Genomic DNA, 18,228 nt, shown 5'->3' on the forward strand with positions numbered 1-18,228 from the left:
TTTTTAGTCTTTCAAAGCTTAACCCACCATCTGCCTATTCAATGCACGAACAATTTCTGGGAAAGGACAGGAAAGAACAAATTTCTTGACTTTAAAAAGAACAGAGGCAAGACGAGGATGACAAACATGAAGACACATTCTGAAAAAAATGCTGCAGATATTAGGACTCCCTATTTTTATTCCTGGACTGGCATGAATCAGCCTCCCTCTTACCAGAGAACCAAGCTGTGAATCTATTTGCCTATTTCATATAATCACCCCAAGATGGGGAACTCTGAAAGGAGTTTGGAAAGGGATTATTTTATCAGTGTGAACATAGTGAGGTGAAGGGTATGTGTAAGGACAGATGTATATATACTAATTCTTTTCACATATGGCTGACATCTATCGCCAGGATCAACTGTCAACTCTCAGTGCTGATCTCTATTACTGGATCAGGCTGATCGTAAGTGTTGACCACTTTAGAAGGGAAAAAGGAGCAGTCCTCAGTATGACCTCTCACAGATAGGCTTTCTTTATCTTGGGATATACAAGTCAGATCAGTGGATGAATATGAACTTATATAAATATCGTGTGGAATAGTAAAAAGAGCAAATACTGTTGTCAAATAGACATGTCTCTTCTGAGTAAATATAATTTAAACACACTTATCATTGGGGCCAGGAGATAGCTTGCCTTAGAGAGCATACACTTTAGTGTGTATGTGTGAGTCACTAAATTAGAGGCTTAGGACCATATAGAAGCAGGATGGATGAATGAGTGGTGCTATATTCTCTCTCTCTCTCTCTCTCTCAAATATATGTAATTAAAATTGGGTGAAATAGGTTGCTTAATGGTGGCATTGTGCATGCCTGAGGCCCTGGGTTCATTTCCAAATGCCACATAAAACAAACTTATTCCTGAAATATTAGGGATTGAACAAATCTTGAAATGTGAATTGGTTGGTCTATGAAACCAAATAAGTAAAGAGTGCAATGAACATACTCAAGGTACCTACATTTTACAAGAAAATATTTTCTGTTCCAACATAAAAAAATCTCAAATAGGAAAGATATCAGGGGAAGTGATGGGATACGGAGAGCTGGTGGTGGGAATTGTGCGCAGTTGTACCCCTCTTATCCTACGGTTTTGTTAATGTCTCCTTTTTATAAATAAATAAATTTTAAAAATCTCAGCAGAGCAGGGTAGATAGAAATCCCAGGTTCATTTCCTCACACTACACAAGCCAGAGCTGAGCAGTACTCTGGTATATATTTATATATACCAGAATACTGGTATATATACCAGTGAAGTGGGGCTGCAGGTATCTCTCTGTCTCTCACCCTCTATATCTCCCCCTCTCCTCTCAATTTCTCTCTGCCTCTACCCAATAATAAATAAATAAAGTAAAAATATAAAAGAAATAGCACATCAGTAATAAAATCAGTTCTAACATTTAAAATGAGCATACGGTTTGGTTTCAACATTAGACCTCCAAAATTACTTGTTTCTGGACTGTAGCTACGTGGAATTTATTTTGCATGAATCTCTTTCTTGTTCTCTCTCAGCTTCTTTTAGCTGCAGTCATTGAGTAATAAAAGAGAATTCAAGTATAATTACCCCCACGAAATATAAACAAAAAATCATAACAAGTCTAAATATTAATTTCCTTCAAACTAACACCACCATTGCTATAATATAACAAATGACAGTTGTGTTGAGTGTGGCTACTCTCTTAACAATAAGGCAAGCCCAAGGTCAAAGTTTATGTCATCATGGGTGGAAACATAATGTATCTGCCTAGTGCTCTTAGCTAGAACTCTTTTTGCTTCCAATTCACTTTAGATATCTTTCCAAGTTTAAAAGCCAGAGGGAACACTTTAAACTACCATATCTCCATGTACAATTTAAAATAAAAGCACAAAGTGTCTCAGGCCTCCAAGAAGAGTTGGGGAGCAAGAAGTAAGAGAATAATGGCCTCTTAATGCTCAGAAAATGGGCCATCAATATTCCAAATCAATAGTACTCAAAGCATCCAGGTATTTGCATATCTAGATATTTGTTTGCATTCTCACAGCAATATAACAATACTAAAAATTAGAAAGAATTACACTAAAGCAGTAATAACTATAAATACACTTTAGAAGTACTAGAGGAAAAGATGAAGAATTCTGGAAGACAATTTTTGTACTCAAATCAATGTTCTCTATGCTGTATTTATATTCTGTCATATTTCCTATTGTATGATGCTTCCCTGAAAAGTTTAAAGTAAGTTAAATGTTGTTAGTCAAATCATGAAAAGTTAAAAGAGACCTGATCAAAAGTTAATAACTTTCTTCAAGATCTTAGGAAAATTATCTACTGTATCCTCTCTACATTCTAATTTAGCATCTACAGTTTTTTTTAACAATACCTTCTTTGTTGAACTAACCTCCCCTTTTATTAAGAAATTGAAAGCAGTTGGTGGTATGAAAAAAACATTTAAAAAACCTGTCTGACCTCATGGGACCTACTCTATATTTAGGTTTTAGGTCCATGATTGTTGAACAATTTGTTTGCTTTGTATGTTAACTCTCTTTTCAGCCACCAGATTCCAGATGCCAGCATGATGCCAACCAGACTTCCCTGGACAGATGACCCCACCAATGTGTCCTGGAGCTCTGCTTCCCCAGAGCCCCACCCTACTAGGGAAAAAGGCAGACTGGGAGTATGGATTGACCAGTCAACAACTATGTTCAGCGGGGAAGCAACCTGCATCCCACAATGACCTCGGGTCCATACTCCCAGAGGGATAAAGTATAGGAAAGCTATCAGGGGAGGATACGGGATATGGAGATCTGGTGGTGGGAATTGTGTGGAGTTGTACCCCTCTTATCCTAGGGATTTGTTAATGTCTCCTTTTTTAAATACAAAAACCTGTCTCATAATTTAAAATGATAATATGAAAAATAGCAGCAAGGGGGTGCATAGTCAGTAGTGCTGAGCTTGTATACATGAGGTCCTGAGTTCAATCACCATCATCTCATGTGCCAGACTGACACTTTGATTTCTTTCTCTCTCTCATGCAAGTAAATAAATAAATAAATACACATTTTAAAAGGAAGCCTCCAGAAGAAGTAAGTCACCTGTTACAAGACATATCCAAGGCAGATTAGCACTGAGCAAGAATTTAGAAAGACAACTAAGTCACAAATATAGGATAGTCACTTTTTAATTTCATTTTATTGGGGGGGGGGGGGTTTAACTGTTTACAATACAGTGCTTGATATATGGGTACAATTTCTCATCTCCCCATCATAGGTGTCTGCAAAAAACCTCTCATTTCCAGCTTAGGCCCATTTCCACCATCATTCAATAAGATCCCAAAGCCCACTTCTACCCCACCTCTACCCTTATTCCCCAGAGTTCTTGCTTTCGTGCAATACATCAAACCCACTCCCAATTTCACTTTTAAGGCCTTTTCAAACATTATGAGTCTTTGATTCCATAAATGATACTATGAATGTTGTTCTAAAGTGATCATGTTTCACAAACCCAATATTAGTAAAAGATTATATATATTATTTTCAGGTGTTAGGTCTATTTAAAGGTACATATATTTTAAGGTTTTTTTTTTAGTTATCTTTATTTATTGGATATAGACATCCAGAAATCAAGAGGGTAAAAAGAGACAGAGAGGGAAAGAGAGAGACACCTACAGCCCTGCTTTACCACTCCTGATGTTTCCCCCCTGCAGGCTGGGACTAGGGGCTTGAACCTGTGTCCTTGTGCACTATAATGTACACTCAACCACGTGTGCCATCCCCATCCCCAAAAGTAGATAAATATTTTAAGATAATATGAGAATATCCATTTTATTACTCATAGGCTTATTTTAGTAGGAATGCATTCTTTTCAGCATCAAGATCAAATATAATTATATGACACATGGAGGGTGAGGTTTTAGGGAGTTTGATGGTAAGAATTAGTAGAACTGCTATAATGAAGACTCAAATACATACATATATATATATGTATGTATTTGACATATATATATGTCAAAGCCTCCAGAATTAAAATAGGGGGAGAAAAAGGAGAAAGAATGTGCAAGAACAAGGAGGAAAATGAATCAAATCAACAAATCCAAGTTAGTCATACCTGTACAAAATTGTTAAATAAGAACATCAATTAAACTGTTAACCAAAAACACCTGCTGACTCTATCAAACTGAAATCACAGGGAGGAAAAATACTGGAATACTTTACTATATCTTAAACAATGATTAAAAAAACAACCTTGGAATGCCTACTGTAGCATAATATTCAAGCTTTGACTTTGGGATTAAGGATATTTTACACTGTACCATAAGATTTCACATCCTTTCATCAAACTGCATTTGCAACAAAGTATTGCTAATTGGGATTTCAAGAAGAAACTAACTTCCTTGTAAGCCCACTATAACAGATGCTTGACTCCTTTCATATGTCTTAGTTGTTATTGACAAAAATGGTGAAGAATCAATGTCTCAATTAGTGAGCCTTGTGTTTGTGATCAAAAACTGAGTCCAATAAAATCATTTTTCATACAAAAATAACTGGGTCCTGAATACTGTGATTAAGGAATGAGAAGAAAAGTCTTCTAAGCACCTTAATTCCATGCCCTCTGAGCAATCTGTCTGGTACATAGTATTATTTCATTGCAAGAAACATACAATCAAAAGATTATCTTCTATTATTGAAGACAAATTTTTTCTTCTCTTCTTGTCCGTTAGTCTAAATGATACAAAAAAAAATAAAAGTCTTTCTATATTTTGAAGCAAGAAAAAATGTTAATCAAACCAGGCTGGTGAAATAGCTCACTTGGATAGTGTGCTGCTTTGTTCTATTGTAATCCAGGTTCGAGCCTGGTGCCCACTGCATTGAAGGAAACTTTGATACTGTAGTAGCTCTCACCTTCTCTTCCTTATCTACTTCTTTCTCAAAAAGCTAAATAAGCAAAGTTATAAGCTATTTCCCAGCCAGAAAAATCACTCAATATTGACTGAGTTCCAAATCCTCCTTAATTTAAGAAAGCAAGATTTGTTTAATTAATTATTTTTTAAACATTTTATTATCTTTATTTACTGGATAGAGACAACCAGAAATTGAGAGGAATGGAGGAAACAGAGAGGGAGAGAGACAGACGCCTGCATCCCTGCTTCACCATTCCCAAAGCTTACCCCCTGCAGGTGGGGAGTAGGGACTTGAACCTGAGTCTTTGTGCATGGTAATGCGTGTATTTAACCAGGTATACCGCCACTGGCCCTGGAAAGCAAGATTTCTTCTTTGGATTAGAGCAAATCATTTTTTTTCAATGTCTCAGAATTTTCTTAAAAATAGTGTATAGTATGTTTCTCTAAATATCAATAGTATGTTGAATTATCATACTCTGAAGTAAATTACAAAACTATTTAGGAAGCTTGGTCTATTAAACTAGAACAAGGACACCATTATTCTCTGACTCCTTGCCCATGACATCTATGCTAGTTTAATGACCTGTGTTGATGTAGGCCCTCCCTCACCTTAGCAACAAGTCTATTTGCTTGTTTGCATCACTCCATTTCATTGCAAAACCCCATCTATCTTTCCACCCCCAGACTACACTGCTATTATCATCTTCAAAATTCTCATGTAATTCCATCTTAATACACCCTGGAAGTTGTTTCTTTTCTTCTTTTTCTTTATTTTAGATAGAGACTGAAAAGCAGAGAGAATGAAAGAAAGCACAGAGCATAAGTTTCCTTTAATGTGTTGGAAGCTAAGTTTGAACCTGGGTCGCTTACATGGCAAAACAGCACACTATCCAAGAGAGTTACTTTGCTGGCTCCAATTATTTCCTTTAAGCCACCTCCTGATTTCTGCTGCCTTTATTTGCTTATTATTAAATAAAACTCACAACTTTCTTACCTCCTTCAAAACTATTCAGAGCCCCAAAATTGTTTCTCTAAGAGCTGGTTTAACAATATACACTAACAGGATAAACTAGCAGAGATTACCTAATTCATTTAGAGCTTATCCACATATGCAGACATAGCACTATTGCACTTCTGATGTGCCTGAAGAAAGGCATGTGCTGTTTTTTTTTTCCAATAGTAAGTGTGGTTGTGCATTAAAACATTATCATTACCACTGAACAGACATCTGTGTATTGAGAAGCATAAATACTATTGAGAAATCCACCTCGGTGTAGAAGTGAAGAAAAATACCCCATAAATGCTTGATTTGGCTCCGCTCATTATCTGGCACTCACAGCTGATATACCATTAATGCAGACAAGGCAAAAGAATCAGTCCAACTGTCATAATTTTTTTTTTCTTTCACTCACTCGGGAACAATTTATGAAGTATCCAACTTCTCAAGGTACTCAGGTAGATATTATGCTTAGGGAAACTCCAAAACAATGTTATTAATCAGGTTTCAGTTTCAAGAGTGCTGAATTACAAATAGGCAGCTGAGTGGCTTATAACTAACTAATTTTTTCACGTTCAAGGGGTACTGTGCCAGACTAATAGATTTGAGGTTTTTGTTTATTGTTTCGTTTGTTTGCTTGTCTAGTATTGACAAAGTGTCATCCCTCTGGGCTAAACTTTTCAGATATAAAGAGAAAACTAGAGGGAAAAAAAGACACTACTGCACCAAAGCTTTCCCCAGTGTGGTGAGGCCAACAGAACTTGTGTTGCAATCATGATAGATGAGATATCCTCTGAGGTGGACTATTTGGTTGGCCCTCAAGGAACTGTGGATTTGGTAGGGTTTGGCTGATCTCACAGAGACTCATTTAGACAAGATTGGATTCGTTTATTCAGAACAGTTCCAGATATATTTGTTAGACTTCTTTCCTGGATACATGCTGAAGAAGTAATGGATTCCTGGGGCGTTCTTCTAAGGCAGCTGTCAAGAAGTGTGTGTGGAAACAAGTGATAGATCTTAAAGCCTTAACCAAGAATTGGCAGGTTAAAATATCCACTCACATTCCACTGGCCAAAATAATTTTCCAGCCCCAAAATCAATAGAATGTAGAAGCTCACTTTGTTCAAATCAGAATGTAAATGGACAAAAACACATTGTCCATAAATCTTACAATCTAGCCATATGGTACCTCTCAATTCCCAAGAGCAAAGTAGATCTGTTTTTTTTTTCCCCACTATCTTTTAAAGCTAATATTCATCTTTACAATCTCATCTATTTCTCTGATTCCATTGGAATTTACTCTGAAGAAGTCTACCCTAGTCTCTATTTGTCTCAAAATCCCCTAAAAACTCTGTACACTTAGTGGGTATTTCAAATGAGAGCCGGTATTCTTAACTACAATATATCATTTGACTTGTTTCTCCTGTCCTGCCTTGGGGAGCAAAGACAATGCCTGATTAGTGTCAAGGCAAAAGTGGAAAGCACATGAGGGAAGTCTGCCAGTGATACCACAGTCAGGCAAACCCACGCCCAGGGCGTGGTATTAATGTTGATACCATGGACATCCATGTTCTACACCAGAGATACATTACAGGCATTACCATCATCATTGATGCTGAATCTTTAAGCTTTTAAACACTCATTTTATTACTAAAATGAAAACAAACAGCTCCTCAGAATTGTACTCTCACTTATTTTCTGGGTACATTGAAAAGACCCAAGTAATAAAACCCTATTTATATAAACTTAATTTCTAGTGCTGAGAAACCCGTTTTATTGTTTATTCTTTCCACTATAATGATAAAGTTATTTTCCAGAACTTCACAATTCTATTTTCAAAGAGATTTCTATGTGGTCAAATCTTGTCTGAATAAAGTAAAAAAGCGGGAGTCGGGCGGTGGCGCAGCGGGTTAAGTGCACATGGCGCAAAGCGCAAGGACCAGCAGAAAGATCCTGGTTTGAGCCCCCGGCTCCCCACCTGCAGGGGAGTGGCTTCACAGGTGGTGAAGCAGGTCTGCAGGTGTCTTTCTCTCCCCCTCTCTGCCTTCCCCTCCTCTCTCCATTTCTCTCTGTCCTAGCCAACAACAATGATGACATCAATAACCACAACAATGTTAAACAACAAGGGCAACAAAAGGAAAAATAAAAAAAAAAGTAAAAAAGCAATTCTTGGTAAATACAACTATTCAAGGTTTAGATCTTCAGTACAGAACACTAATATGACATGACTAATTCTATAATGGAATTGTGTGTGTGTGTGTGTGTTATTCTAAGTGATGAAAGAGAAGCAAGTGATTTATGTTTCTGAAAGAGTCAGTAAAAAGATTCATACCTGAGATGACGAGTACTGATAAAGCAGGTACACAAGAGAGAGAACATAATAGACATAGAGAATAATGGGTACAATACAATGCATTAGTTAGAGAAAAATATTGATTTCCTTGAACTGCATAAGGATCAAATGACAGTAAGATGACCAAGCGTATGTTTTCTCCTGACAGTTCTTCTGTCTCCCGAGTAAACTTATGTTAGCAAATGGAAGCCATACTTTAGCAATACTTGTCACCAAGAAAGAGAAAAAGTAAAGGACTGGGTCAGAGATATGTCAACTGATAGGGCATTTGCCTTACTAAATATGAAACAAGTCCCAGTCTCATTACCACAGGGAAGGTGCTTTGTTACCAAAGGAAGCTCCAGTGCTATGGTGTCTCTCCTTCTTAGTCTATCCAAATTAAAAAGTGGCTCAGAACAGCAAAATATGTAAGAGACTTAGTTAAGGTGGACTTTTTTCCTATTTCTAGCTACAGGCATCATATCAGGATATTGTTGCCAGAATACTTACATCTATTAGCATAATTTAAGGCTAGGAAGGTGGGTCCACAATAGTGTATGTGTGATGCCCTAGATTTGATTCCTGTACCACATCAGAAAGTAAAAATGAAGGGCCAGGTAGTGGTGCATCTGTTTGAGTGCATATGTTACAGTGCACAATGATCCGGGTTCAAGCCCTCGGTCCCCACCTGCGAAGGGAAAAGTTTACAAGTGGTGTAGCAGTGCTGCAGGTGTCACTCTGTCTTTCTCCCTTTCTATCTCCCCTTCCTTCTCAGTTTCTGGCTGTTTCTATCCAAAAAATAAATAAAGATAACAAAAAAATTAGAAATGACAAAGAGTAGAGCTCTGAGGGTGGTAGAGCAATGGTAGAACATTGATTTATGTCTCTCTCTCTCTCTCTCTCTCTCTCTCTCTCTCCCATATATATTTATATATGAAGTGACAATGCATCATGTATGCCTGAGTCCCTGACATTAATCTCTGACTCTGCATTTAAAAACCTAGGGAAATATAGTGCTTCCAGAAAGTACAATGAAGCTTAAGTAAGGTTTTCTAAAATAAGGCCATCAAACCTCCCCATCATTTAATTAGAGGAATAATAATTTACAAGGCAGTTGTAACATGGGTACAATTTTTCTTTCTTTGTGATAGGTGACTGAACAACACTTTCATCACCAACGTGACTCCTCCTCCTCCATCATGAATTAGGTCCTAAAACCCACTCAACCTCCTCTAGTCACCTACCCCTACTAAGTTGGTCTTGCTAAACCACCAGAACTTAAGATCAGAACCTGGTTGAACATATCTCCAATGTTCTCTAACAGTTGCTGATTATACTGGTGAGTAACAAAGACATCTCTCATTCCTCCTTACATTTATGCTATCATGCTGACCATGTATATTGGAGAAGACCTAGAATGTGAAGGTTCATTATCATCATCAGGTTCGTTATGGCAGATGCTCTATATTGTGAGCATCAAGTCCTGAAAGTTTCCTTCTTGTACAACAATTATAGCTTAAAATCATTGTGTCAAATTCTTCCTGTAACTTCTGTTAAGTTGGAAGTTGAAAGTATTTCTTCACTAAGATCTAAACTATTTTTTTCTCCTATGTAATAACCCATACTTTTCAGGCCCTTCAAATTTCATGTTGAATTTCTGTGGTAACCTCCTAAAAATGTCTCCATGTTCATGATCTTTTATATCCCCAAATCTGGACATTTTCCAAGTGCATATCAAGAGTAGAATGGATAAATTGTAGTATATTCACATAATGGAATGCTAAACAGCAAACAAATGAGCACACTATAATTACACATAAAAATGGGTGACTTTCACAAACATAGCATTAAGTGAAAGAAGCTAATGAGTCCATAGTGAATGATTCCATTTAAATCAAGCACAAAACAGGGGAAAGACACTCTGCTATTACAAGTCAATAGTTTCTGATTTGAATGCAGATAGAAGGCAGTGGTGTAAGAAGCATGAACAAACACCTTATCTTATGCTTATATATGCATGCTGCTTCCTTATATCAGCTGCTCACCTATGCTGAAAATGATCATGTGTAAAGAAAGGGAAAGACAGCACACCCCATAATTTCACTTCTTCTTTAGTAGTAAGTCAAAGCTAGACAGAATTGATAGACTATACGTATATCAAAACCACCCAGATGGAGAAAGGCAAATACTGAACGATCTCACTCAAATGTGGAATTTTAAAAAACTAATCCAGAGAAAAGACATGGTGAAATATTAATAAACACAGGATCTATATCAGCAGATCTAAGGAGAATTAATGGGTATTTGGGAAAAGATTAAAAGGGGAATGGAGGTTCTATGCCCTATTGTGGAGGGAGAAGGCAGTTAGGTGCCAGTGTGTGAGATGGATGTAGCATTATTTTGGGAAAGATATAAAACTGTAACCCTGAGACAACAATAGTTTTGAAAACAATATTTCCTCAGTAAAATTATTTATAAAATTAAAGAAATGGAGACTGTGAGATAATTCACCTAGTAGGACACCTGTCTTGGCATCTACACATTATCAGTTAAAACCCCAACACCACATAGAATATACCACAGCAGTGGGAGAAGCTATGGTGCTGACGGAGGTATGGTAAGGAGAGAGACAGAGAGAGAGAGAGAGAGAGACAGAGACAGAGAGAGATTGAGAGAGAGAGAAAGAGAGAAAGAGATATTGGCCCATGAACTGAAAAATAACACATTTCTGAGATTCTAGAACTGAAAAATGTAAAGCAACAAAATAAAAATAATTGAGTTAGTTCTGGGCAAGTGTTCACTGTTCTCATAAAAATGAAATATATATACACATATATGCATGTAAGAACTATAAAATAAAAGTGTGTACTTTTGATGACTATGTATACAAGTTAAATATGTACATTTTTACATTAAACTAGCATTGAAAAATCCATGCAATAATTTAAAATTCTAATGTGTCTTTAGATAGACTGGTAAATAAGAAAATAAAACACTATAGCAAGACATACAAATAGCAAAAAGGGAGACATTAAGGATGGAAGGGAAAAGCTTCATATTCTAGCACATTTTAATGTCACTAATGTCTTGTGTTTTGTACAAAGAGCCTCTCACATTCTTATATAACTTTGGCTTCCTCAAATTAAGTAGCCTGTCTTTACCTATAATGCAGTCATTGAGCATGAGCCATAGAAATAAATGTCAGTTACAAATAAATCCATTTGTTTCTTTTCTTTATACTCAAAACATTTCTTCTACTTACTATGTCCCTACAAAGACACCATTGTTCATGTGTGGATCTTATAGATGGTGAATGTTACAGCTCATTTTAGCCTTAAAAAAAAAAAACTTCCATACAGTTAAAGATTTTGCTGTAATGAGCAGGTATGACTCAGAATAATTTCTTTCAAGGGAAAATACAGGCAATTGAAGGAAGACATTTCTTTGAATTTCATATAAATATATACTAGTTGTATGAAATTATATACATATATATACATATATATTTCCCGTCATTGTCACAATTTATGAATTACCACAAGGAGAAAAATAAAGATAAGTGCACGATAATGAACTTTTTTAGGAGACTTAAAGTACTAGTGTGTAGATAGGCACAGGAAGTTGCTGGGAAGAGACCATTAGGCCTAATCTACCATATTTGTTTAATGACTTGCTTTATGACCCACAAAACCAAACACCATAAGAGAGCCATTGAAATCAAACTTGAAAGGACAGAGCAGTGGTGCACCTTGTAGAGCACACATGCTATAATGTACCAGGACACACTACTGGTCCCCACATGCAGAGGGGAGGCTACAGGAGCAGTGAAGCAGTGCTGTAGGTAGCTCTATCTCTTCCTCTGTATCTTCCCCTTTCTCTCAATTTGTCTTTATCTAAAATAAATAAATATATTTTTCAAGTGAGTTTTCTTTTTAGAGATCTAACTTGACCTTTCTCAAGGAGTTCATTTATACAAACAATAGACTGTTAAAAGTTGAAAGCAACCATATTGGGCTGGAGAGACAACATTGTGGTTCTGCAAAGGTCCTTCATGCCTATGGCTCTGAGATTCCAGGTTCAGTTCCCAAAACCATCATAAACCAGCTGAGCAGTGCTGTGGTCTATCTGTATCTTTCAGTACCTCTGTATCTAGTCAGTTTTCTTTCTTTTCATTTTTAATTATCTTTATTTATTAGATAGAGATAGCCAGAAATCAAGAGTATGAGAGACATACAGAGGGAAAGAGAAAGAGAGACACCTGCAGCACTGTTTCACCACTAGCAAAACTTTCTCCCTGCAGGTCAGGACCAGGGGCTCAAACCTAGGTTCTTGTGCACTGCAACATGTGCACTCAACCAGGTATGACCCCCCTAGCCCTTATTTTTTTCTTTGTGATATCTCATAACATTGAAAATATGATAGACAGGCTAAGTAGTTGTGTACTCAGTTGAGCTCACATGTTACAGTGCACAAGGATCTGGGTTCAAACACTCTGCCCCCACCTACAGGGGGAAAGCTTCACAAGTGATGAAGCTGTGTTGTAGTTTTTGCCTTTTTCTCTACCTCTGTATCTCTCCCTTCTCTCTCAATTTCTTGCTATCTCTATCTAATAATAAAAATAAAATAAAAACATGATAGAAATGTAGGACTAGCTAAAATTTGCCTATTCAAACAAACTTGGTTTTCTAGTTAGGCAGAGACTATCTAAAGACCTCTATATAATATGAATCAGGGGGCATGTGATAATTCACCCTGTAAAGCTTATGTCCTACTTCTGTGAGGTCTTTGGGTTCAAGCAACAGTACCTCATAGAAAAAGCATGGATGATACCAAGGGAGATCCAGGTACGGTGGAGCAGCGCTGTGATATCTATCTTCCCCCCTCTCTCTTTTTGTGTATTTCTTCTCCTTAATCTCTTTTTGTCTCTAAAAATATAAACAATATAATACTGGGCCAGGGAGACCACTTGGCGATACTATGCATAACTGAGGCCTTGGATTTATTCCTGGTGCCATATAAAATAATAAAACTGGAATCAGATATGTCACTGCTATCTCTACTTCCGTTTTTTCTACATTTAACTAAATCCTTCATATCCCAAGGACCACAAAATTTCAGGGAGTTTTTGGTCACTAAGACTATTTAGATGCCACTTATTTGTTTCAACTGTCCCAAACATGAAGCATTTAACATCAATATACACCCAGATTGAAAGAAAACTCCACATCTTTCATCACTAAGATAAAGAGATATGTGGATAAGAAAAGACAGAAGTGGAGAAGTGGCAAGAGGAGAGCAGGAAGGGGACACCCTGTAGAACATACTCTTCACACTGTATAAGGACCTGGGTACAAGCCCCTGATCCCCACCTGCAGGGGGGAAACTTGACAGCACATCTCTCTTTCACTCTCCATCTCGACCTCCCATTCATTATCCATAAATAAAAAATGAACAAAAAATAAATACTTTAAAAGAAATAAAAGGCAGAAGTGAGGGTGTTAAGGAGGAAAATGGAGCAGAGAAAAGTCTGGCTGAAAAAGTAGTACTATGACATTATGCTATTCTTAAAATCACTATAGTCTTCTGGGATATATACAATAACATGATAATAGATGCCATTTCCTGAACACTATTTGCTAGCATTATTTTCAAAATAGCATTAAATATCTTCACAATTCTCTTCAAATACGATTAATGCATTTCTCATTTACTGGCGAGGAAACTAATTCTCAGAAAGATTAAGCCAATTACCCAATAACTGTATAACTGAATAAAGGAAGAAGGGAGAGTGGAGCACCTGGTAGAGTATGCATGTTACCATGCAGGAAGACCTAGGTTCAGGATGCAGGTCTACATCTACAGCGGGGAGGGGATGCCTCTAGTTCAGGGAACAGGAAACAGTGCTCTGCATCTCTCTCTCTCTCTCTCTCTCTCTCTCTCTCTCTCTCTCTATCTCCTTTTTATCAAAGAAAAAAGTGATATAGTTAAAATATGTCTATTATAGAGTCTAGGAGATTACCATCTTCCACTGTCTTATATGCAAGTTTCATTTTTTATTGCCACCCGGGTGGCAGTATCTCTGGGGATCCATGACTACACAATTAATTTTAAAGTCCCAGAAGTAATATTTGTCATTTTCTTCTTTTATTTGATAGGATGGAGAGAAACTGAGAATTTGACAGATAAGATGGAGAGATAAATAGCTGTACTACTTCTTTACCACATGTGAAGCATCCCCCATGCAGGTATAGACCTGGAGCTTGAACCCAGATCCTTATGCATGGTAACATATGCGCTTTAGCAGGTGCACCAATTCCCAGCCTCATATACATGTTTATATAAGATCTGACTGTGTCCTACAGGGAGGGGATGAAATAAAAAAAATAATGCACACTTATTTAGGAGACTGATTGAATCACAATTAAAATTAACACTCAATAATTCCACTATACCCCAGGAGTGGAAAGGTCTTCAATAACAGATAACAAAGAAAGGTAGAGCTAAGCAGGTCTTGTACACTAAAGCTGAAGCAACAATAATAAAAAGACCAAGATCAGTGAATTCTGTGTGGAGGTAACTGGAGCAGGAATAGACACAGCTACTGAATTTACTAGTTTATTCTCTCTTTTCTAGAACCTTGGGTGACACCTACTAACCATGGTGCAGATACACAAGCAACATTTCTGTGAATGGATGAATTATTTAGATTTTATTCTTTTTCTTTTTTTTTCTGCCACCACTATAATCTCTGAAGCTTGGTGCCTGCATAACTATACCATTTCAGGTTCCTCCTCCTCTTCCTCCTTTTTGAAAGAATATGAAAAGACAGAAATAAAGAGAGGAAGAGAGAGATGACAGATAGATAGATAGATAGATAGATAGATAGATAGATAGATAATATAGATAGTTATAGATGATGGATAGGGAAGAGGGAGACTTGTAGGAGCCCTTCTCTAGCACTCCTAAAGCTTCACAATCTGCAGGCAGGAACTGGGGACTTGAACCCAATTTCTTATTCATGGTAACATTCGTGTTCTGCTAGGTGAGACACCAATCTGAATGACTGAATAATAATCAAATTAGAATGGGTGGGTATTTCAAAATTATATAAGTGCTGAAATGCTTACTCAAGAGTGCTTCCAGAAAATTCCCCCTTGACAACAATAATGAAAATGCTATACACAACATATATGAAGGGTTAGCTGATTTTAGACCTTTTCATAAATAAGCATTTCAAACTTTCCCTGTGGGAAGTATTTCTTCTGTTCTGCATTTTGAAGGATTAATGTCTTTAAAAAATGTTAAATATGAGTATCCACAAACACAGGGTCTCCTGCCTCTTACCAGGAAAAGGTCAGAATGGAGAGCTATGACATAGCTTAAATAAGATTTACTCCTCACTGATTTCTTAGAGAGACTCAGTACATACTGTTTCCTAAAGCCTACATATTGTGGAGCAAGTGATATTTTTTGAAAAGAATTATACTTTATTTCAGTAAGTAGGAAGTTGTATTTACTACCATGCATGTTTACATTCTCACTAATTCATAATCATTATTGACTGACAATGGTTTCCCTGATATCTATATTAATTTGCTTCTTAATGATGATTTTGGTGAATATTAAATAAGAATGTCAGAATGATTATTGCATAATCAAAAACAAATACCATAAAAATCTCAATTAATTGGAATTCAACTAATAGTCCTTCCAATTAAGCTGCCCCCCCACCTTGTTTGTGTTTTCATAGAAAGAATATCACTGAACGATAAGCTTATGTCAGAGTTTCATTTAAAGTAGAAGAAATAAACAAAAAATCCTAGGGAACAGCCCAACCTCCTTCTTGTTAATAGGAGCTATTGGTCATAATCCCTGATTCCCAATACCATGCCCATAGGGGTCTGAACTGAGGTTCAGATCAGAAAAGGACCAGAGACTAAGAAAGTCTATGTTTTTGGAATTCAGGGGCAAGATAAGTATCTAAACTAGAGAACACTCATTTTTTTACAACATTTTACAAACAAGAACAGGAATAGAAAAAACATATAATTCTGTGAGAGAGGACAAGGGAAAGTAAAGTAATTCTAAAAAGCTGTTTAATTTAGCATGCAGCTTAATAGAGTAAGTTGGAACAAAGGAGATCTTTAAACAAATATGCTACATCTCAGAGAGGCCAGAGTTTATTTAATCAATGACTTTAGTTATTGGCAGTTTAGTTTATTGATTCACTTATGCTAATTGTGTATTTATACTTAAAATTCAAACACACACAAAAATAACATAATCAAAGCATAAAAACAGATACAGGGAAACAGTACAAGTTGCCTCTAAGTTACAAATAATAGCTTTATAGTCAGTTATAAAAGGGACTACATTCCATTTCTTTAGCATACAACTTGGTTTGGTTGATTTGGTGTTAACCTGGCTAGCATACAGTAGTACTATATTACATATTGTGTTGCTCTGAAAATATTTTTTGCAGATATGGACCCTATCTACACTCAGTTCATTTTAAGAAAAGGAGAGTATCCTCAATAAGCTTGGGGAGGGCTTTATCCTATCAGTTCTAAACCTTAAGAATGGAATGTGATATTTCTCCAGAGAAGAAATTCTGCTTCAAGGCTGTAGTATGAACTACTGCCTGAATGTCTAGCTTGTCAGCCTGTTCTACCAATGTTAGACATGCCAGCCTCTTACACTAGATGAGCCAATTCCATAATATTAATTAATTAATTAATCAACTACATCTTCTACTATTTCTTCATGTCTTATATTATCTACCCCATAGATGTGTTTAGAGTATCTGTGATTATTAAAACAGTGGACAAAAACCTTGTATATTGACTTGAATATAGTCTCAAAAAGGCTAATTTCCTTCTTCTTGAGTTAGATATACTGTTACCAGATTAGTTTTGGCTTGATTTTGAAATTATATAACTAACTTCCCAATACCTTCTAAGTCTTCGAAAGTATAAACTAATTATTCTATATCTGTGGATGTTGCCACTATAGAAATGGTAACTGAAAAACTGGTATTTGTGCTATGTAACCCAAATGGCAAGCATAAGTATAAAAATGAAGGTATCAAATAAAAAAGGAAATACCAGCTTTAAGGACAAATAGTAGGCTGAGGAATAGAATAGTACAACAAAAAGAATATTATGGATAGTTTGGAAATTAGCATGCCAAAAACACAGTAAAAAACTAATAATAATAACAACCTCAGGAATGGGCAGTAGACAGCCTATAGAGCACACACATTATCAAGAGATAAGACCTAGATTTGAGTCTCAAATACTAAGCCTGCAAGGGAGAAAGCTTCATGAGTGGTGGAAGAGTGCTCTAGATGTCTCTTCTTCTCTCTGTATCTCTCTCATTCTCATCTCTCTCTGTCTCAAACTCCTTGTAAAAAGAGAGAAAGAAGGAAAGAAGGAAGGAAAAAAGAAAGAAGGAAAAAAGGAAGAAAGAAAGGAAAGAAGGAAGAAAAAGAAGAAAGAAAGAAAGAAAGAAAGGAAAGAAGGAAGGAAAGAAAGAAAGAAAGAAAGAAAGGGAAAGAAAGAAAAAGATAGGTAGGTGATATGGAGCAGGCATTGAGTCTCAGTGGCAACCTTGGTGAAAAAAAATAAACTAATAATTAAATAATTAAGAAAATAAGGGAGTCTGGAGGTAGTGTAGCGGGTTAAGCGCACTTGGCGCAAAGCACAAGGACCTGTGTAAGGATCCCGCTTCATGCCCCTGGCTCCACACCTGCAGGGGGTTTGCTTCACAAGTGGTGAAGCGGGTCTATAGGTGTCTATCTTTCTCTCCCCCTGTCTTCCCCTCTTCTCTACATTTCTCTCTGCCCTATCCAACAATGACTACAACAATAAAACAACAAGGGCAACAAAAGGGAATAAATAAATAAAATAAAATAAATTTAAAAATTTTAAAAAGATAATCACTTTCCTCAGAACAAAGTGGGCACACATGCATTCATACATATTCCAAATA

Source organism: Erinaceus europaeus, chromosome X (assembly GCF_950295315.1).
Source record: "Erinaceus europaeus chromosome X, mEriEur2.1, whole genome shotgun sequence".
In the NCBI taxonomy this organism is placed as follows: domain Eukaryota; kingdom Metazoa; phylum Chordata; class Mammalia; order Eulipotyphla; family Erinaceidae; genus Erinaceus; species Erinaceus europaeus.